The sequence below is a fragment of the Salvia splendens genome, chromosome 7, assembly GCF_004379255.2.
Source record: "Salvia splendens isolate huo1 chromosome 7, SspV2, whole genome shotgun sequence".
NCBI classification, from domain to species: Eukaryota; Viridiplantae; Streptophyta; class Magnoliopsida; order Lamiales; family Lamiaceae; genus Salvia; species Salvia splendens.
This window is the reverse complement of record NC_056038.1, coordinates 26,165,504-26,188,630: the sequence shown is the minus strand read 5'-3', so window position 1 is coordinate 26,188,630 and position 23,127 is coordinate 26,165,504. Positions and strand designations below refer to the sequence as shown.

General features: G+C 43.3%; 1 pseudogene; it reads left to right on the top strand.

Annotated features, from left to right (window-relative positions):
- The first annotated feature begins 16,578 nt into the window (after nt 1–16,578).
- LOC121810634 lies at nt 16,579–20,099 on the top strand (annotated as a pseudogene).
- Nucleotides 20,100–23,127: the final 3,028 nt, after the last annotated feature.

Sequence of the window (23,127 nt, the reverse complement as noted above, 5' to 3'; positions counted from 1 at the left end):
CTAGTAGCCAATTCGAGCCCATACACTCTTTCCCTTTCTTTGAAGCCTTAAAACCAAATTCAAAGTTTCATATCACATGAGGAAAGATGGTCAAAGAAATGAAGTTTTTCAAGGGAAACAAAAGGGGGATAGCAATAAGAATGGTCGGAATAAAGGGTAGCCGAGTTGATCAAGTTAGACAATCAGGTTGATCATATGAAAAGAATAAAAAAAAGGGGCAGGAAATAGTTGTAACCTGACCCAGGAAATCAAAAGTAAAAATAATAATAAGCCGAAGGTTATAAGGCTAAAGGTCGAAATCTGACCAAGAGGGAGCACCAAGAAATAAATATCCCAATTCTAATCCAGCGAGTTTAGTCAAATCTTTGGCCTTTCGACTCATGTGATTTTTCTTTAAAAATTTTATATTTAAACTTAGAACCCCTAGGACCCCAACCTAACACGTTACTACCCTTGATCCCCATTACAACCCAAAACAAAGACCTTAATGAACTATCTTGTGTAGTCCGATTCAGAGTATTAAATTTGTGGCAACACCGAGTGAACAGTCCTAACATCTCTGGTGAGAATGGAGTGACTGAGTGAATCCAACAGTGGTTTTTAAATTGATCAATCTTGACAAGCTGACACCTTGATCAAGCAAAGGCGAAAGAGAAGGAACACAAGCTATTGACAAATGGATTGACCTCGACCTCGGGTATGATTGTTGGAAAATTATTCGGTCTAATGCATACATGTGAATACGTGTTTTTATCTTAAAGTTTTGTTTTTATTTTCGTTTTCCTTTACTAGTGAAATAAGTAAACCATGCCTGAAATATGCCTTATCATTTTTCTTTTATTTTTCTTTATACTTGAGGACAAGTATGTTTTAAGTGTGAGCAGTTTGATAAGGCTCATTTCATGCATCAGTTTAAGGGTGAAATACATGCTACTTGATCGGTTTATCGCACAAAACAAGTGTTAAATGTGCAGAAATACCACTTAACCAAGGCAGCAAGGCCGAACTGATCAAGCAAGTATAAAAGGCGATAAAAGGCCAAGAATCAGGGGAGTTGATCAAGGGTGAGCAATCAGGCAGTTAGGTGGGGACCGCTGGCTTCTAGAAGAAGAACACGTGAGAAAATGAGCTGGATATAGAGCGCCATTCTGTTATCAAGGACGACGTTCTAGAAGGGGACACGTGCTGGAATATGAGACGCAAGGACGAAGCTGAGTCACGAATCTGTTACCAAAAAGCGTCGTCATTCTAGAAGAACAACACGTAGCAATCAATGAGTCGCTCACTCTCAGAATGAGCGAATATTCCCTGTCAAGATCGTTATCCAACTGGTGGCCGAATCGAGCTTATAAATAGAGGGTGTGCCACCACAAGAAGGCATCCGAGACTTTACTTTCCGTCTAGTTTAGCTTAGCTTAGTTATTTAGCGTAGTTCAGCTCTCTAGCTTAGTTTAGTTCAGTTCTCTAGCTTAGTTTAAAGGGCGACCGAAAGGGAGCGTTACAGAATACTCATTTCTGTTAGCGTTATCTTAAGTTTCCCGCTGAGATTTTTCTCAGTTTTTACCGCTTTCTTAGATTCCAAAGTGTTAGCTTAGTTTAAATTTCACGTTGTACTCAGCTTTTAGTTTAATCAAAGTTATTTTCACTTTTAATCCGCGCATTTACTTTTCTGTTATTAACTGCAATTTACTTGATCCAGTAGTTAAATTTCCATTTATCAAGCTAGCTAGTTTAATTTTGTCTAGATTAAAACCAGTAGTTAAAAACTCCCAATTTAAAGCGTGGCAGCAGCCAACCCCCCTGTTCACTACTCACGCACTCGAAACACCAACTTCTCTGTGGGATCGACCCCGAACTTGCCACTTTACTGTTAAAGTTGTGCAAAATTGGGAGTTATAAATTACTTTGGCAAGGCGGAAAGAGCGAGAGCTAGATTGCATTGATTAAGTGGCAACGACATTTGCTAACTGATCCAATCGGTTCGGTTATCATTCCATATAACTTGATCCGCATTCTATTCGTGTTTTCGACCTCTTTCCAAGTCCTTCCAGAAGGCTACTTTTATAGATGTCGATTCTTCATCTAACATAAAAGCAATGTAGTCAGGACCAAATATTTTTGGTGTTCTGACCCTACTACCATGTCTTAGTACTGTATCCTTTGGATCGGGCCTTGCACGCTTGCACGATTCAGGTTCCTCGTCCGCTGATTTAGAACTAGTGGCTTCTACTTCAATTCTTGTCTTAGAATTGGTTAAGACTTTTTCCTTGTCTTTGCAAGGAAATGTATTTTCGAGAAATACAACATTCCTTGGCTCAATTGTTGTTCCTACTGTAATAGTCGATATTTCAGACTTGTGAACAACAAATCGATATGCACTACTATTAAGTGCATATCCAATGAAGATGCAATCAACCGTTTTAGATCCGATTGTAACTTCTTTGGGCGGAGGAACCATCACCTTTGCCAAACACCCCCACACTTTGAGGTATTTGTAGGATGACTTCCTTCCCTTCCACAACTCATAGGAAGTAACATCTTTTCCTTTGAGAGGGATTTTATTCAAGATAAGGTTGGTTGTCAAAACAACTTCCCCCCCACATGTTACGTGGTAATCCAGAAGTCAGAAGCAGTGCATTCATAATCTCTTTTAGAGTTCGATTCTTGCGTTCTGCAACACCATTAGATTGTGGTGAATATGGTGCAGTCGTTTGATAGATTATACCACTTGCGTTGCATAATTCCTCAAACGGGGCTAAATATGCGCCTCCTCTATCGCTTTGAATCGTTTTGATTTTACAACCAAGTTGATTCTCAACTTCGTTCTTATAATTTTTGAACGCTTCTATTGCTTCATCTTTACTTCTTAAAAGATAAATGTAGTAATACCTTGTGCAATCATCTATGAAAGTGATAAAGTACTTTTTACCATCTCTAGTTTACACCATCTTTAAATCACATACGTCCGTGTGAATTAATTCAAGGGGTTTTGTGCTTCGTTCTACCGAGTGAAACGACAACTTAGTCATTTTTGCTTCAAGACAAATTTCACATTTATCTTGGGTATCCACTTCATTAGCCTTTAGTAAATCTAAATTCACTAATCTTTTAATGGCTTTTTGTCACGACCGCCCATACAAGGGTACCACAACGCGGCGATCGTGACCGACATGCATGGATAACAATTTAAAAAGAACATCTTGATTAACTTAAAGGAAGGAAACAACTTAGTTTAAAGAGTTTAAAGTTAAAATTTTTTTTGAAAGGACATAAGGTAAAATACTTTTAAAAAGGACAACGGGAAAAATTAGACTTAAGAAATACATCAACTAACTAAAGTTGAACAAATACTTAACTTAAATCTCGAAGAATAAAATTTTAAAAAGACAACGTAAACACTAGTTTAAAACTCATCACCACCATACATGTTCACACACAAAACATAAAGGAAAGATTAAGTCTTGAGTCATAGTTCAAGTTATAGCAGCGGAAAATACGGTTCAATGAGAGTCAAGGACGACGCCTATGTATGATGACACAACGCGTCCTAAGTACTTAAGCCAGCTCAACATCCACCGCAACATCCCGCTCAACCTGCACATAAGAAAATAATATGCAGGGCTGAGTACTTGTTGTACTCAATGGGCTCATGCCGAAAACATTTTAATAATAGTTATGTCATCCATACCAGTGATCTCGAGTTTTATGTAGTAAGAAAATATCACGAGAAACACAAAAATATTCAAGTCTGGCCAGACAATTTATCTTCCCACTTTTCACATCAATCCATCAATCACATCACAGTGCGACGATAGTGTGGCCACACTATTCGCCCACGAGACCGGCCGACTTGCAAGGACGGCTCGCGATCCCACCAGTGTACACAACCCGATAGGGTTTACGGCCCTACTCGGACCCGAATTCGTTTCACAACACAGCCATATAGCCTAACGGAGTAAACTCAGACGAACTAGGCATCAGGCACACAATCTCAATCAAAACAATCCATGGCATGACATAACAAGTTAAACCACCCTTATAACACCACATCATATTTTCGGAAAATAAAAAGATTTGTAAAGAAAGCCCACCTCGTTCGCTTAGCAATTCACAACCCAACTTAGCAACTCTCGATCCTCGAGTTCACGAATACACAACACCCTTGTCAACGACAACATAAGTCAGCCTCACACTTCAACATATTACTATGCATGTCCTATCGTCTCTCTCTCATCGTCTTTCTCAATCCCCCAACCCAACATACGTCAAAAAGGTGTAAAGACACACATATCGCATTACAACTTATCACAAGTGCTTACACCATTTAGACACGTTCCTTGGACATACATGCATCATACAATACTTTTAAACTTGAAAATAAGAGTTATTTTAACAAGGCAGAAAACTGGCAGAACTGCGCGACCGTTTTGTAAAAATTACTATAAATTCACCTGACCTCAAAAGAAGCTAAATTTTGGTCACAATATAGAAGACACATTCAAGTTCATACATGAAAATTTTCACAACTAAATCACGTCATTTAGTCAGTCATATCACATATTAAACTCTCTGGTCGTAACATACAATTTCCGACAGTATTGCGCAGTTCATTTGAACAATTCACCATAAATTCATATGATGCCCAAAAAGGCTGAAAATTTAACACGACTCAGAAGACACTTCAAATTTTCATATAGTTCAAGAATCAAATCAATCGAAGGTTATTTGGTTAGTCAAACAGAAAACGAAACATTCATGGCGAGAACTCACGTTTCTGGCAGATTTGTGCAGTCAACTTCAAAAATTTATTAGAAATTCATTTTTCTATAAAACAGGCTGAAATTCACACGAGACACAGAAAACACCTTGAAGTTTACTCAGTTAAAATGTCATAGCAAAATTCGTTCGTTTGATGGGTAAAACACAGATCATAAACCACTGGTCGTGCATCACAGATTTCTGGTTCAAGTTCGAAAATAGGGTTTTTAAACTTCAACAACACAACCACCGATTTTTCATGCTCGAAAACACATAATCATGCTTACACGTTCCTCATACACATATTTGCATACAAACTCATATTATTCACCCAATAAATCGATCCAACTCACACGATTTCAAACAACAACGCCAAAAACAACAAGTTCTTACGAAGCACACTTTCCCTCCCGTTAAAACTTGCGATCTATCGAACCTACACCCTCTACATGCATGTAGGACTCAAGAACATGGTCAAAACAGATAGGATGATAAGAGGTGAGCAATATACCTTCTTTGACATAAAACGAATCGGTAGAAACGATGGATGAAGCGATTCGTCGGAGACTCTCGAAAATAACTTCAACGGATTGCAAGAACACGAGTTGGATGGAAGATTTTTGGAGATGGGAGAGTGGGAGAAGAATGAAGCGTGTGAGAGAGGGAGAAGAGAGGGGGCGAAAATTGTAGGGAGAGTGGGGGCTAGGGTTTGTTTAATTGCTATTTATTTGCTAGGTTTAATACATGGGTAAATTAAATAAATAAATTGTGGGGAATTAAAATATAGGCTAACAAATAAAAATCCCACAATTAAAAGAATAAAATAGGCTTGTGGGAGGTGAGGGAATTTCGAAAATTCCATGTGCACAACAAGGAATTTATTTGGTATCTTCTTGGAAAATATATTCATAACTTAGGAAATAAATATAATGAATATAAGGGAACAAATAAATTAAATCTCCAAGTAGGAAATAATAGGGGTGGGGGCCGAAAATTCTTGGGTCATTGCACAAGGATATTATTTAAATCCCCAATTAAATAGAATGAGATTTAAATTTGGTAATTTCTTTATGGAAAAGGCTCCCATAAAATAGGTAACAATTATTTAAATTCCCACAAGGAAAAATATAAGCATAGGGGCGTGTGATATGGAGGAGAATAGAAGGAAAATATTCACACCCCCAATTAATTAGACATAGGAATTTATTTGAATAAAAAAAAGGATTCCACAAAATAGGAAACAAATAAAATACTCTCCAAAATTTATTGGAGGGGGCCGAAAAAATTAGGCTCAAATAGCCAAGGCAAAAATCCCAACTCTCTATTTATTTTGGGGTGAAGAAATAAAATATAACATGATTTAATTGGATTATATTCAAAAGAAGAGAGTCAATAAAGCACCAATTAAATCAAATGAAAAATAATCCAATCTCCTATTGGAGATTTTCGAAACTCCCAAGGATAAAAGGATGGAGTTCGAATTTCATGTAGTGTAATTTAAGGTCCATTGGTTTAGATTTAATTTGGAATAATGTCCCAAAACAATTAATTAAATCCACAAAAAGAAGTACTATTTCAATAATTAGGGAGGGCCGAATTTTTCAATGAATTGACTTGAGAAAGAATAAATGCATGATCCTATTAATTATTTCCCCTCATTGGAAAAAAATAAAAACGCAAGCTCATCATTCACATTAACCACGACAATTTATTTCACGCAACTCACTTAATCACATAGAAACAAAAGTTTCATAAATTCCAATAACGTATTAAAAGAGTCACAAAAGTTTGGGATGTTACACTTTTGAATTTACATGTCCCAATCTACAATGCCACAAATTTGAACACTCAGTCAAGTAAGAGGAAGTAGATGCTTTATTATTAGCCAATGGCTTTGCAACACTGCGAGTTGCAACACTAAGTTTGAAAAGCCCATCGGTTACATAACCTTTTCCGAGGGATTTTCCAAACTTATACAATACAAACCTATCAGACTCAAATACAAGTTTAAACCCCTTATTAACTAGTATTGATCCTGACACTAGGTTCTTGCGGATGTCCGGGACATGCAGCACATCCTTCAGCGTTATTGTGACGCCAGACGTCATCATGAGGATCACATTTCCGATGCCAAGGACTTCGGAGGATGCTTGATTCCCCATGTTGATCTTCCTCCCATCAATAGGACTGTAAGTTGAAAACTTACTCCTATCGGCACAAAAATGAGCAGTTGCTCCAGTGTCGATGTACCAGCCTCCCTTGTTTTCAATCAAGTTTGCTTCTTCAGTGACCACAACAATGAGGTCGCTTTCATCCCAGTCTTTGAACTCCTTCTCAACGACGTGGGCTGCCGGCTTCTTCTTCTTGCTGCGGCAGTCTTTGGCAAAGTGGCCAGTTTTGCCACATTTGAAGCATTCGCCTTCAAATTTCTTTGCAGGCTGCTTCCCTTTCCCTTTATCGTTTTGACTTGGGCGAGGGCGTTTGTTGGAGGGACCGCTCCGCTCCAATAGATTGGCCTTGGCTTCAAGTGGGCTAAAGCCCTTAGCCTTTAGGTTGTTTTTGCGCACATCGGCCTCAATGCGCACATCGGCCTCAATGCGCACATCGGCCTCAAGTGGGCTAAAGCCCTTAGCCTTTCGCTTGTGCTTGAGATAGCTCTTGAAGTCCTTCCAACTAGAAGGAAGCTTGTCAATGATCGTGCACCTTAAGAATTTGTCGGGCAAGGTCATCCCTTCAGCCATTAGTGCGTGGATGATCATTTGGAGCTCTTGAACTTGCTCCATGATGGGTCGAGAGTCGACCATCTTGTAGTCCATAAATTTGGATGCTACAACTTGTTCAGTGCCTGCAACATTATCTATGCTGTACTTTCTTTCTAGGCTTTCACACATCTCTTTTGATGTGGTTACAACGGAGTATACATTGTACAAACTATCATCTAAGGCACTTAGAATGAAATTTTTACAAAGGTAATCTCCTTTTTCTCCAAGCTTCATAGTCTGCCATGACCTCAAGCCTAGTCTCTTGATCGCTTGGCGCGGGCGGCTCATTTTTCATGAGGAAGTTGGCTTCGCCCAATGTTGTCAAGTAGAACAATATCTTTTGGTACCACCTTTTGAAGTCAGATCCTCCAAACTTTGGTGGCTTCTCGGCAGGTGGCATCATTCTTGGTGCCAAAGGTACCGAACTTGGTCCAAGGAAGCAACCAATTCCGTTGCCCCCGAAGGAGCCAACAACATGGTTGGGTATAGAGCCCCCACCATTCATGTTGGGCATAGAGCCTGCCATGGTCGTACCAGCCCCGAAGGAACTAGCACCCGCGTGAGACCCGAAGGCCCCAACACTCGTGTGAGACCCGAAGGCCCCAACACTTGATCCATTAAAGGATCCGAAGGAACCACTAAAAGTGGAACCAACCGATCCACTCGAGGTGGATCCACCAGTGGGCCCAAGGGGGTTAGCAAACTCCCAAGGGGTTGTTGATGAAGATGGATAGCGCCCAGGGGTGGGCATCACTGTCGGAATCGACGATGTGTTGACCGGTGCAGTGGTCGACATGGTGGATGGCGATGGGCGGCGGTGGTGGCAGCGACGGTGTTGGCGTTGGTCGACATCTCCTAGCAAAGGTATTTAAAGTTTAGAAAGTTTTAGTTCAGTTTAGGTCTGAAACCTTCAACGGCAAGTATATCTCGTCTTGCGATTGTTGGGGATAATGCTGGAATCACAAGAGATAAACAATACCGGGCTTACTACAACCCAAGAAGGAAGGAAGAACTAAAATTGAAAATTACAATGAAATCGAAACTGTAAAACCGTAAAAGCGTTTAGCCGAGTCGAGGAGTCCTCTTTCCGCAAAACGAGATACGCCCCAGTAGTGCTCTCGGTTTGGCGTGTCGTGCCCAAAGATAAAACGACTACGTCTCTGGTGAAGCACCACCGCAATCAATAGAGCTCTGGCGAACTGGATGGAGGAGAGGCATAGCTTCTGAAAGAAAGACTATGTAGAGAGTATGATGCTTGTTCTGACAGTGTTCTATATCTAATGCAAGGAATGACTAGCCTGTTTATAGGCTTGGTCCACTGCAGGGGTCAACTCAGCCTTGATGGCTGTCATCATGGCTCATTATGGCGGGGCTGTAACCGCCGGCCGTTACGAATTTGAAAGCTGGAGTGGTCGACTTTGAATCTAGACGCTGTACATGCCCTAGTTCAATCGACACATGTGGACTTCGACTTGATCAAGACGCTGATCAAGCCATCGCTCAAGGCGCAGCAGGTCGAGTTGATCAGGCTACTGAAGCCATCGCTCAAGGCGCAGCAGGCCGAGTTGATCAAACTGCTGATCAACGCGCAGCATGTCAAGTTGATCAGGCTGCTGCCCAAAACTTAGGTGGTCCAAAACATTAAGTCTGGATCCAGGGACAAGCCTAAGAACCAAGCCCAAAGACCACCCAAAGACCAATTGCCAAGATCCAAGTCCAAGTCGAAGTCCAAGTCCAAGGGCAAGTGCAAGGGCACGGGCACGGGCACGGGCTCGGCTCGGCTCGGCGCGCGTGTGGGCTCTTTCACCCATCTTAGTCCACGATAATTACTAAGTGTAATAAGTCACTTAATAAGTACACATTTAAAGATGTGTCTCATCTCCTATGTGAGATAATTAACACTAGTTAATTACTCCCTACACTTTCAACTCCTAGCTTTATTTTTACCATAAATGGTAAGTAGGTCCCACATTCCACTAACTCACTCCACTTACATTTTATTATAAAACCAATATAAAAAAATGAGTCCCACATTCCACTAACTTTTCCAACCAACTTTTCTTTACATTTCTTAAAATTCGTGCCCACAATAAGAGTGACAATTATTATAGGACGGAGAAAGTATAAAAGAATGAATAAAGCAATGAGAAAGTTGTAATATGTTTTATTTTTAGCCATAAAACAGAATGATTCAAGTAATACGTGACAATCTCAAATGGAATACGACATAAAAGAGAGTACATCATTGATTAATGAATGCTAGGGCAATACCCCCATATAGTGATGGTAATTCTTGTTCTACGTCCGTATCACCAAATTGACTATAATGTATTTAGAATCGGAAACCATACACACTAGAACTACCGGTGTGTATGTTGTGTACTTAGTTTCCTATTCCATAAAGAGAGTACACAATGAGTTTTCTAATTTATTTCTAATTTCTGGTTTTCGAGGGTCTTACCTCGAAGGTTTCTCCGGTATTGAAACTTATTGGTAAAAGTGTTTTAAGCATCATCTAATCTTCACGAACTATAATATCCCCAATATCCCCAAGAGGTGTTCAGACAGAAAATTAATTTGGTCTGTTCGAATAAAAAAAAACATTAAGCCGTGAGTTTAATTATGTTTTGATTTCAATAGACACTTTATCAAATACTTCCTCCCTCCCACCATAAGCGAATCACTTCCTTTTTGGGATGATCCACCGTAGGTGAGCCATTTCTCATCTCTCTTACTTTTATTTTTCCACCCATTTTATCTTTTTCATTCCTCTACTTGTCTTTCTCTCGTACTTTTATTTTATAAGCTGAAATGCTCAAGCCAAAAAAGTGGCAAGCCGAGAGTATACAAAAAAAATCCCGCATCAAACCAAGCTAACAAAGATTAGCAAAAACAGAAGCTAAACACTACATATGGATAAAACCTACCAACACAGAGAACCCTGTAAAACACGACCCCACGTAGCATACCCAGACGATAGGAAAAAGCAACACATAAGCATAGAGAAAGCAAATATTTGAACATGATCACCAAATCAAGCCCAAAAAAATAAGCAAGCACACAGGAAAAAACTAATCCCATTGCAGTATAACAAAACCAAGGCCGAGGAGCAAGAATAGAGCAGTACAAAAAAGACCTTATAGAGCATTAGCAATGGGGCGCCCTAAGGCGCGCCTTATGCACCGCCACGTCATCATTTTTATCCTCCTACCCTCCCACCTGCAGTGGGGCGCCCTAAGGGCCGCCCTATATATTTTACTATTATTTAGTTAATTAATTTAAATGTTTTCAAATATATAATGCAAACTAATTAAAAAACACAACGAGTAGCTAAAAACCGGCAAAGACTGCATTGATTAACAAAAGTTATACAATTCAAGTTGGCTAATCTACGCAATTCTCAACTCCCGGCGCAGCTCATCGATCAACCCCTGGAGGTATTCGGCTTTGGCGGGGTCCGTACACTTCTCGAGGGCCTTGTGCGTCTGCAACAATGTCCGTACCATCGAGGCTCTTGCCAACCCCACATACGTGGCGGCCGTCGGGCTCGGGGTCGGGACCGGGAGCGGCGATGGGGTGGCGGCGGTCGAGGATGATGTCGTCGTCGCCTTCCCCTTGTTCTTCGCAGCCTTGACACCTATGGGATGCCGGGAGGACATCGGTGTGCCGGAACTCTCCTCCTCCATGTACGTCCGGTTGAGGTCCACAGGATGAGTTCCGCTTTCGCTCCTCCTGTAACCACCAGCGGCGGTGGTCTTCGTCCCCTTTGTTGCACTGGTGTGCAGAATCCCGCCTTAGAACTTCTGCTTGTCCCTCAAGAGCGCCCAGATGCCCAAATGCTTGAAGTCGCCGTACAGGGTCTGGTACGACAACAGCGCTCTATCGCGCACGTCACTCAAGCTCTCCCCGCTCCCCTGCTCCCTCGCGCACTTCTCGTACTCCGACGCGAACAGGTTGACTTGCTTATTTACCTGATCCCAGTGCTTGCAGAGCTGCTCCCATTGGCGCTTGTACGCGCTCGGCGGCTTCGCCTCATTATAACGCTCGGCGATGCGCTCCCAGTACCCGAGCTGCTTCTGGTTGTTGGCGAATATCGGGTCATCCGATATATCCATCCAACACCTCGCCAAGACGAGGGTTTCATCCGGCTGGTAGTTCGTACGGCCGGGGGCGTACTCTTCATTCATTGCCGGAGGTGGCAACTTGTTCGCGCGGTGCCGGTTCCGCTTCTTTTTGGCGGGGGCAGAAGCGGCGGATGGGGTGGCGGCGGCGGCGCGGCGGGAGGGGGAGGCGGGTCGGTTTGGAGACGGCTCCATGTCAGACAAACCATACGAATCCGTACTGAATTCGGGATCGTATTGCGTGTTGGCGTTGAACGGCCGATATTCATCGGGTTCTGTACCCGACCAACACGCATCACCACTAAACATCGGACTATTGGGACTTGAATCCATTTCATAGTAAATGTGAGTTTCGAGAGTGGAATCGTGAAATGAAATGTTACAAATGAAGCCGAAGTAGGGGGTATTTATACAAATTTTTCGAATTTAGCATTTAAAATAAAAATAAAAAACGCGTGTCATCGTCCGCGGAGCCCACAATGGTGTCCGATGGCGCTGACGATGGCGCGGATGATAGACCATCGTCCGCGCTTCTTCCGCGCCCAAAGCTTAGGGCGTGAGCGTAGGGAGTGCCATCGGGCGAGCACCCACAATGGAGCCATCAGGCGCGCCTTAGGACGATGGCACGCATCGGGCGTGCCATCGAGCGCCCCATTGTGGGGGGTTCTTAGTCGCTGATTCAATACCTTTAACTATTTGTATATCAATTGCTTACATCCCGCACTTAAAAGAAAAGTGGCACGCTTCTGGAGGCGTGCCATCGGGCGCCCCATTGTAGGGGTTTTTAGTCACTGATTCAATACCTTTAACTATTTGTATGTCAATTGCTTACATCCCGCACTCAAAAGAAAAGTGGCACGCTTCTGGAGGAATTAGTAGTTTATATAATGTATAGCTTTGTCATTGCTTGCAGTCCCTTAGAGCATCCACAATGGCGCCTAGCGCACCGCCTAGCCGAGCCCCGGCGCTAGGCGGTCCGCTAGGCGAACCATTGTAACCGCCGAGCCGGTTTTCGGAAAAAAAATCGCCTAGCTCTAGGCGATGTGTGGGCGCTGGGCGATCCGCTCGGCGCCATTGCAGGCTCCGGATCGCCGAGCGCATCACCCAGCGGATTTTTTAATTTTTTTTATTTAATGTTTTTTTTATGAAACTCATTCTTGGTTGTTTCTATTTTATAGAAACATCCGTGAATGTTTTATGTTGCACTTTCGATGTGGGACAAACTCATTCTTGGTTGTTTCTCTTTTATAGAGACATTCTTGAATGTTTTATGTTCCACTTTCGATGTGGGACAAACTCATTCTTGGTTGTTTCTATTTTATAGAGACATTCGTGAATGTTTTATGTTCCACTTTCGATGTGGAACAAACTCATTCTTGGTTGTTTCTCTTTTATAGAGACATCCTTGAATGTTTTATGTTCCACTTTCGATGTGGGACAAACTCATTCTTGGTTGTTTCTATTTTATAGAGAAATTCGTGAATATTTTATGCTCCACTTTCGAAGTAGGACAAACTCATTCTTGGTTGTTTCTATTTTATAGAGACATCCTTGAATGTTTTATATTCCACTTTCGATGTGAGACAAACTCATTCTTGGTTGTTTCTATTTTATAGAGACATCCTTGAATGTTTTATGTTCCACTTTCGATGTGGGACAAACTCATTCTTGGTTGTTTCTATTTTATAGAGACATCCATGAATGTTTATGTTCCACTTTCGATGTGGGACAAACTTATTCTTGGTTATTTCTCTTTTATAGAGACATCCTTGAATGTTTTATGTTCCACTTTCGATGTGGGACAAACTCATTCTTGGTTGTTTCTATTTTATAGAGACATCCGTGAATGTTTATGTTCCACTTTCGATGTGGGAAAAACTTATTCTTTGTTGTTTCTCTTTTATAGAGACATCCTTGAATGTTTTATATTCACTTTCGATGTGGGACAAACTCATTCTTGGTTGTTTCTCTTTTATAGAGACATCATTGAATGTTTTATGTTCCACTTTCATGTGAGACAAACTCATTTTTGGTTGTTTCTGTTTTATAGAGACATCCGTGAATGTTTATGTTCCACTTTCGATGTGGGACAAACTTATTCTTGGTTGTTTCTCTTTTATAGAGACATCCTTGAATGTTTTATGTTCCGCTTTCGATGTGGGACAAACTCATTCTTGGTTGTTTCTATTTTATAGACATCCTGGAATGTATTATATTCCACTTTCGATGTGGGACAAACTCATTAATGAGGATGTTGTAATGTTATTTTAATTTTAATAAAGTGTGTTTTTTTAATTAATGTACTTTTTAAATTTTTAATATTATTATTGAATTTTTCCGTATCTGTGTCGTAAATTTAATTCCGTATTTTTTGTGATTATTAATTATTTATTTTATATAATTTTGAGTGATGTGGCTAGGCTATGACTTGACTATGGCTTGGCTATTTGCTTGTTTTGATGATGTGGCAGGAGGATTTTTAGTGTTGATGATATGGCAGGAGGATTTTTAGTGTTGATGATGTGGCAGAAGGAGTTTGTGGCTAGCCTATGGCTGAGCTATTGTTGGGCTATTTCTATCGTGGATGGCCTTAGAAGAGGTTATTTAACAAAATACTACAAGTATAATAGCTGTTACCCGCAATGCCTAAATGGTTCAAATCATAATGCTGTGAGGCACCAAACTTTACGTGGCTAAAACTAAAACAATTGCTTGCTTGATAGGTGTCAATTGGACTCTTCCCAATCTCTCTATTTTAATTGGTGTGCCAAAATTTCAAATAAAGAAAGCAGGCCACACCATTTTGGCATTTTTCTCTTTCCTTTTTTACTCTTTCTCATCTTTTATTTTTATCACTTAATTGGTTTTATTTTGTCATGTTTGGTGTGTTGTTTTCTACTAGTATTTTGTTTCCGTATATATTTGGAAGCAGGAAAATCGACTCAAACGTCGTTAGGCCATCCATATCACTGTCTCAATACCGTCTCATCTTTTCACTACTCATGGACCTCACTGCACTTTTTACCCCATCTCTTAACTAAGAGACAACACCTGCATCCGTTCATCTCTTAACTATCTCATCCCTTAACTATTCATTCAATTTCATTTTTTTTATTTCCAACAAAATCAATTAATAAAAACACACTTAATTAAATAAAAGAAAATTACAATTTAAAATCTTAAAAAATAAAAAAATACATAATTAAAATCTTAAAAAATAAATAAAAAACACATAATAAAAAAAACACATAATTAAATATTTTTTTTATTTTTCAGATTTTTTAAAAAATAATAATTAAAAATAGCCTAAAATCGACGCCCACTCACAGAGCCGGCGAGTGGGCATCACGCCCCAACCGCTGCTCGCCACGTGGCCGACGCACGTGGCGAGACAGCCCGCCAACCACCCCTCCCCCGGGCTACGAGACGCGATGGAGCACCCGCATCGGTGTCTCGATGCGGTCTCGTCTCGCCAGGACGAGACTGACGAGACTGAGCCTGCATCGAGACACCGATGCGGGTGCTCTTACCATTTAGCTGCACTTGCATTCTTGTATTTTGATTGATGGTGTTCTTTATCGTAATATTATGATTCTCCTCGTGTTATTAAAAAAAGTTTCATTTGCTGCTCATATAGTATTCACTCCGTCCAGTCTCATTTTACTATATTATTGGATTGGATAAAAAAAATAGTCACATTTCAAAATTAGAAATTTTATGTCATATTTTATGCACTTTTTTCTACTCTCTCTTATTTTTTTCCCTTTCTCTTTTCTACTTTATCAACTTTTTTCTTCTTTCTCTTTTTAGTACTCCCTCCGTCCGGCATTAGGAGTCCCGATTGAGTTGGGTGCGAGTTTAAAGAAATGTTTAAGTGTGTAATAATTGGAGTGTGTGATGATGGAATGTGGGATCCATTTGTATTATTATTTGCTTTATTTTTTGGATGTGTTTTTACTTGTGCTTTTTAGTGTTTTATTTTATAATATTTTTATTTCACCTTTTATGGAAATGTCTAATCGGGACTCCTAATGCTGGACGGATGAAAATGGTCAACCGAGACTTCTAACGCCGGATGGAGCGAGTAATACTTTACAAATTTCTTATTAAAACTGAGACATTCACGAATGAGACTAATTTTTTGTTGATGAATGATAGGAGTACTAGAATATTAGTTTCAATACAATCTGAAGCCGAAGTATCAGAATTTGTTGGGCAATTATTCAATTCTTACAAAAATATTTTAAATGCATGAAGAATAAAAAGGTACTTCATCCATTATTCCATAATAAATATCACATTTAGATAATAATACGAGATTTAGATTATGTTTTGTGCGTTAGGGCATTAGCGATTGGACGCCCTATAGGATGCCCTATAGGGTGCCCTATGCAACCCCACATCATCATTTTTATCCTCCTACCCTTCCACCTGCAGTGGGACGCCCTATAAGCCGCCCTATAGGCTTCACTATTGTTTTGTTAATTAATTTAAATGTTTTCAAATATGTCAATGCAAAATAATTAAAAAACACAATGATTAATTAAAAACGGCAAATTCTACATTGATTTAAAAAAAAGTTTCACGAGTTAGAAATGAAAAAAAAGTTGACTACTCTACAAAAGTCCCAACTTGCGGCGCAGCTCATCGATCATCCCCTGGAGGTATTCGGCTTTGGCCGGGTCCTGACAGATCGTACGAATCCGTACTGAATTCGGGATCGTACTGCGTGTTGGAGTCGAATGGCCGATATTCATCAGGGTCTGTATCCGGCCAACGTGCACCATCCCCAAACACTGGGCTATTCGGACTTGGGTATTCACCGAAATCCATTTTATAGTGTAATTTGAGAGTGGAAATGTGAAAGGAAATGTTAAAAATGTGAATGTGGGGTAGAGAGTATTTATATAAAAATAATTTTCAAATTTTAAAAAAAAATGCATTACATCGTCTGCGTCGCCCACAGTGGAGTTCTGGAAAAGTTCGAGATCAGTGAGATGGAGCCCCATCAAGGGCGGGGCAAGGGCAAGGTCGGCGAGGAGGATGGGCCGAAGAAGTACTGTCCGCAAGAGACAATGTGGCGTGCGAGGAACTACGTCGACGTCACCGAGGATCCTATCATCGGCAAGCAGCAGTCCAGCAAGGTGTTCTGGGAGCGGATTGCTGAGAAGTATAACGCTGGGCGTCCCAAAGGGTCGTTCGATCGTAGCTACGTGAAGCTGCGCAAGCATTGGGGTCGGGTCCAGGCGGATATGAGCAAGTGGAATGGAAAGTGGGCCAACGTAGTCCGGATGTGGCCGAGCGGGCACAGCGAGGCAGACCTCGTCGAGAAGGCGAAGGAGGCGTTCTTCGTTGACGGGAAGAAGCCCTTCAAGTACTTCGACGTTTGGAAGCTCGTCGAGAAGAGCCCGAAGTACACCAGTGGTGCCAAGCCGACGGCAAATGGGGCGGCGAAGAGAACCAAAGTTTCCGCCTCCGAAAACTACTCTTCGAGCGAAGGAGGTCCGGCGATCGACCTCAACGTGACGGACGACGACGTCTTCGTCTCATCTCCTAGCGTTCACAGCCGCCCGATGTGAATAAAGGCGGCAAAGAGGAAAGCAAAGGGGAAGGCAACTGCTAGCAACTCCTCTATGGCGCCACCGCCGATCAATCAGTCTCTGGATAAGATGTCCGACTCTTTGTCGGAGATGAGTATTACCTGGCGGATGAGCCAGCTGACGGAGTTGACATCGAGGGATACCTCGACCATGTCGGAGTTCGATCTCGAGTTGCACCGTGAGATGATCGCCTACCTTCGCGCCCAAATGAAGTAGTTTTTCTAGGATTTGTAATTTTTTTCTAGGACCTTTTAAATTTTTTTCTAGGATTTGTATTTTTTTTCTAGGATTTATAATTTCTTTTTTCGAATGAATAATTTATTTTCCCGGTTTGAATTGTTCAACGTATTGCATTTACGAGTAAAATATGTTGAAGTTGTGAATATTGTCATTTATTAGTTGCGGCCCGGGTTGGGGCCTACAGGGTTAGAGCAGTTAGGGCTTGGACAGTAACTATAGGGGAATGATGACGTGTAGGGGATTGGGGCCTGAAATGGGGATAGGGTTAATGATGCCCTTAGGGAATAGCATTAGAGCATCTCCAATGGCTGGGTCGGCACCGGCACGCCGATTTTTCGCGGACGCCGGTGCTGACGCCGAACCATTGCAGCCGGCGTCGGCGAAATCGGCGTCAAAATCAGCGTGCCCACGCCGATTCTTGGGCTGACGCCGATTCTCACGCCGATCCTCACGGCGCCATTGTAGGCCCCGGATCGGCGTCATACCGGCGTCAGATTTTTAATTTTTTTTTAATTTTTCGAAACACTATATATACGCACTTTGGACATCATTTTCATTCGCACCACTTTTTTTATGTAATTTTTTTATTGTACTTTTAAATTTTTATACTTTTTTAAAAATTAATATACTTTTTAAAATTTTAATAGTATTATTTAATTTTTCTGTATTTATCTCGTAAATTAAATTCCGTATGTTGCTACGATTGTAAATTAAATTATATAATTGTTATTAGTGATGTGGATAAGCTATGGGAGGACTATTGCATGTCCAGTTGCATGTCCAGATGATGTGGCAGGAGGATTTTAGTGCTGATGATGTGGCAGTTGCAAGGCTATGGGAGGACTATTGCATGTCCAAAACTACTGGAGATGCTCTTAGCACATATGGATACTAAAGTACACGTCATGATGTGTTTGTACATGTATGTATGTTGAGTCGCAATCATAAAATGAAAATCCCCATCCCCATCCATTCCCGATTCTTGTCCCTATTCTCATAAAAACTCATTTCTCAATATCACTCTACTATCTCATTGAACAGCAAATCAAATGGAGCTCCTCCTCCTTCTCCTTCTCCTTCTCCTTCTCCTTCTCCTTCTCCTTCTCCTTCTCTTCCATTTCCTCTCCCTCCACCCTTGCCTCTCCTCCCCACTCCTCCTCCCCCTCTCCCACTCCCTCTCCCCCACCCTCTTCAACTCCACCCCTCACCTCCTCCACTCCACCTCCTCCCGCTCCGCCACCCGCTTCCGCCACCACCGCCACCGCCACCGCGTCTCCCTCCCCCTCTCCTCCGGCGCTGACTACACCCTTTCCTTCTCCCTCGGCCCCCAATCCATCTCCCTCTACCTCGACACCGGCAGCGACGTCGTTTGGGTCCCTTGCCACCCTTTCGACTGCATCCTCTGCGAGGGCAAATACTCCCCCTTCTCCATCCCCTCCCCCTCCCCCCTTAACCTCTCCTCCGCCACTCCCCTCCCCTGCAACTCCCTCCTCTGCTCCTCCGCCCACAACTCCCTCCCCCCACCTCTGCGCCATCGCCAATTGCCCCCTCGAAACCATCGAAATAGGCGACTGCCGCATATTCCCCTGCCCCTCCTTCTACTACGCCGACGGCGACGGCAGCCTCTTCGCCACCCTCTACCGCGACACCCTCTCCTCCTCCCCCTCCTTCAATCTCCCCAATTTCACCTTCGGCTGCGCCCACTCCGCCCTCGCCGAGCCCATCGGCGTCGCCGGATTCGGCCGCGGCCGCCTCTTTCCCGGCGCAGCTCGCCCGCGCTTCGCCGGAGATCGCCAATTACTTCTCTTATTGCTTAATTTCCCACTCCTTCCACGCCGATCGTGTGTTGCAACCGAGCCCCCTCATCCTAGGCCGGCACGAGAAGAAAAAGAAGAAGAGACCGGACTCTGATGATGGTGAAACGGAAGAAGTTTTGTACAGTTACACACCGATGCTGTATAATCCAAAGCATCCCTACTTTTACTGCGTCGGATTGGAGGCGGTTTCGATCGGAAACGTCAAAATTCCGGCGCCGGAGAGGCTACGGCGGGTGGACCGGCGGGGCGACGGCGGGGTGGTGGTGGACTCGGGACGACGTTCACGATGCTGCCGCGGAGATTCTACCTCGCGGTGGTGGGGGAGTTCGGGCGGGGCGAGCGCGCGGCGTGGAGGAGCGGACGTGGCTGAGCCCGTGCTACTATGGGGAATCTTTTGAGGATATTCCGCGGGTGACGTGGCATTTCGGGGGGAATGCGATGGTGGAGATGCCGCGGGAGAATTACTTATACGAGTTCGTGGACGGGGAGGCGAAGAAGAAGGTGGGGTGCGTGATGGTGATGGACGGCGGGGAGGAGGGCCGGCGGGGCTGCTGGGGAACTACCAGCAGCAGGGGTTTGAGGTGGTTTATGACTTGGAGGAGAAGCGCCTCGGCTTTGCTAAGTGCAAGTGCGCTTCTTTGTGGGATTCGCTAAGTTAAACGGGTCGGGTTCGGGTTTGTAGGGATCGGGTGGCTGTGCATGTAATGAAAAATTTGTAAATTCGTAAATTTCTAAACTATGGAACTATTGCTTTTCGAACTTGATAAAAGAAAAGATATTGTATGACTGATTTAGTGCTCATGGTCCAATGTAGTATCATATCTTAAGATGAAACGAAAGGATAAAAGATTTCGAACTTGTTTAAGTAATACGATGCTTTAAGAATTGCTACGGAGATGAGAAGCTGATCTCCTACTTTAATAATGGTGTATAATTTCTACTTCGACACTCGTAACAAAATAAAATAATCTCATTATCACTTACATGTTTATACGATTATTTTATTTTGTTATGAGTGCTGGAATATGAATGATGTCCTATTGTTGAAATAGGAGATCCGCTCATACGAAGATGATGATTATTGTTTAAATAGGAAATCCGCTCAGACGAAGATGATGATTATTGTTTAAATAGGAAATCCGCTTCGACAAAGATGATGATTTTCAAGGGCAAGTGAAGTGAGTGTTAGATAGAGTTTCAAGTCTTGTTTTCTCTTCTCCAACTCATCTCAGCCGCCATTATGAAATTAGTGGTTAGACCACTCGCGGCTATGGCCTTTAATGCCTGTTTGGTACCGTGTAGACTGTAGGATAATGATGGGCAAAGACACTAAGAGCATCCACAATAGCGCCTAGCGCACCGCCTAGCTGAGCGCCGGCGCTAGGCGGTCAATTGCAGCCGCCCAGCGATTTTCGCGAAAAAAAACCGCCTAGCGCTCGGCGGTTCCGTGGTGCTAGGCGGGGCGCTAGGCGATCCGCTAGGCGCTATTGCAGCGTCCGGATCGCCTAGTGCACCTCCTAGTGCGAATTTTTAATTTTTTTTTATTTCTGAAACACTATATATACGCGACTTGCCCGACATGCGCCAAACGGAGGCTCATATTCGACTCCGAAAGGATTTAATTGAAGAGTTATGGGCGCGGAGGACTGCACGGCAATAGTTTTTTTTGTTAATTATGTAATTTTTTTAATTAATGTACTTTTTAAATTTTAATAATATTATTGAATTTTCTCGTATATGTATCGTAAATTAAATTGCGTATTTTGTGTGATTGTTAATTATTTGTTTTATATAATTTTGAGTGATGTGGCTATTGATGTGGCTGAGCTATTTATGATGTGGCTAGGCTATGGCTGGGCTATTTATGATGTGGCAGGAGGATTTTTAGTGTTGATGATGTGGCAGGAGGAGTTTGTGGCTAGGCTATTGCTGGGCTATTCCTATTGTGGATGGCCTAATAAGTAACTAGGTCAAATTAGACTATCTACTGTAGGCGAACGGCCCCAATAGCCTCGCCCCCTTTTTTGTCCACAGCCCAATCTATTTGTCCGCATCCACAAAAAAAGTTATTCGCAGCTATAAAGTGGACACTTCCAATAGCCCCCAAATTTTGTATCCACTTTTTCATTTAATTTTATTTTTGTTTATTTTAAATCAATTATAATAAAAAATAACCAGAATGTAAATAATTAAAAAACGAGGTAATTGGGACCGAATATTCGTTGTATTATAGAACCGAAAAAATTTTACAACGAACATTTAAAAACAATACAGATAAAAACGCCGCCACCGTCTACTCGGTGGCGGAGTCGGATTCCTCCTCCTCTTCCCTGCCGTCTCCCCCGCTTCCGCCTGCCGCCCCTGCCAAATCCTCATCAGTAAAGCCTAGACGGCGCTGGATTCGACCTATGAGTTTCCAGTATATACCCTTGATGACCGGGTCGGTTGCGGTCTCGTAGCGGAGGCAGTTATCATGCAGTTGTTGCATCAACTGCACATCTAGGTTCTCCCTCAAGACCTCGTGGGGACCAGGGGCCATGGGCTGCGGTATAGGGGCGGGTTGCGGGATGCTTGATCGAGACGCGGCCGACGATAGGCGGGAGGAACTTCCAGCCACTCTAGCGCTTCGGATAGAGGCCTGTTGTCCCGGAGGGCGTGGGCGCCTAGAGTTTGTAGCAGAGGGCTCTTCAGTTTGCTCGTCGTTGAGGTCGATTGATTGCGAGCCGCTGCCGCTGCTGTAGTCCCCGACTATGTCTAGTACGCTTCGCCCTAGGAGCTCCTGCCTGCTCTTGCGCATAGATGGCCTTGAATTTCGGACAGTGCTCGATAACAAGATACTACTCTCACATTGTGAACTTCGGCTAGTTTTCCGGGTTGAATTGGTTCATAGAGAGTGCTTTCACGTCGGCTTCGCTTTGGCCACTCACTGCATTGAGCAGGTTGTTCTCGTATATGCCCGCGAACCGCTTGGTGGCCATCAAATTCTAGACCACTTTTTGCGGAGCTGTTCCCCGTCACGCAGTTTGGCGCCTTGAGGTTTGAACTCGTTGTATGCCAACATGACGCGTTTCCAAAAGCTCCCCCCGGTCTGATCGGTTCCCACTATGGAGTCCGATGTGACGCCATCCCATGCCCACGCCACAGCAATGGACTCCGCTTTGGTGTAGAGCGTGGTCCGTTTACTGCCGGCTTCCGGCGCCGTTGCCTCGCTGCCCGAGCCGCCGCCTTCCCCGCTGCCGGCGCCGCTCCGCCCGCGGCTGCCGCCTCTTTCGCCGCCCCCGCCGCCACTGCTTCCACCCGCTCTCGTCGGAACGGGCGTATCCACGCGCGCAGCCGGCGTATCCGGTACGCCCGGACTGAGCAGACCCATCATCGTCTCGATCTGCATCGGTGAAAGGAGATTGACTGGATTGGAAATGGGTCTACAGACGCGGATGGTTAAGCGCGTCGAGGTTGGGTCTTCTCCAAATGCCGAGCGACTCAAATTCCTCTGAAAAGGTTGGGGCGTGGGAGAAGACCTCCACGGCTGAGATGGAGGAGGGGTTGGACTTGATCCCCACGCAGGGGGAGTTTGACTCCAACTCCACTGCTGGGACGGATTGCCGCCATATCCCGACGGCTGGGAAGGATAGCCGCCATATCCCGATTCCTCAGTGCTAGATGATTCGTCGTCTCCACCGTACATTTTTAGACAGTGAAAGTGTAGAGATTGAATGAATGGAGTGTGTGAAATTGGTGTAAAATGGATGGTGGAGGGGTGGAGTTTTAATAGAATTTTCGAAAAAAAATATTTGACTGGGACGGCCGGCGCGCCTATAGGTGCGACGAT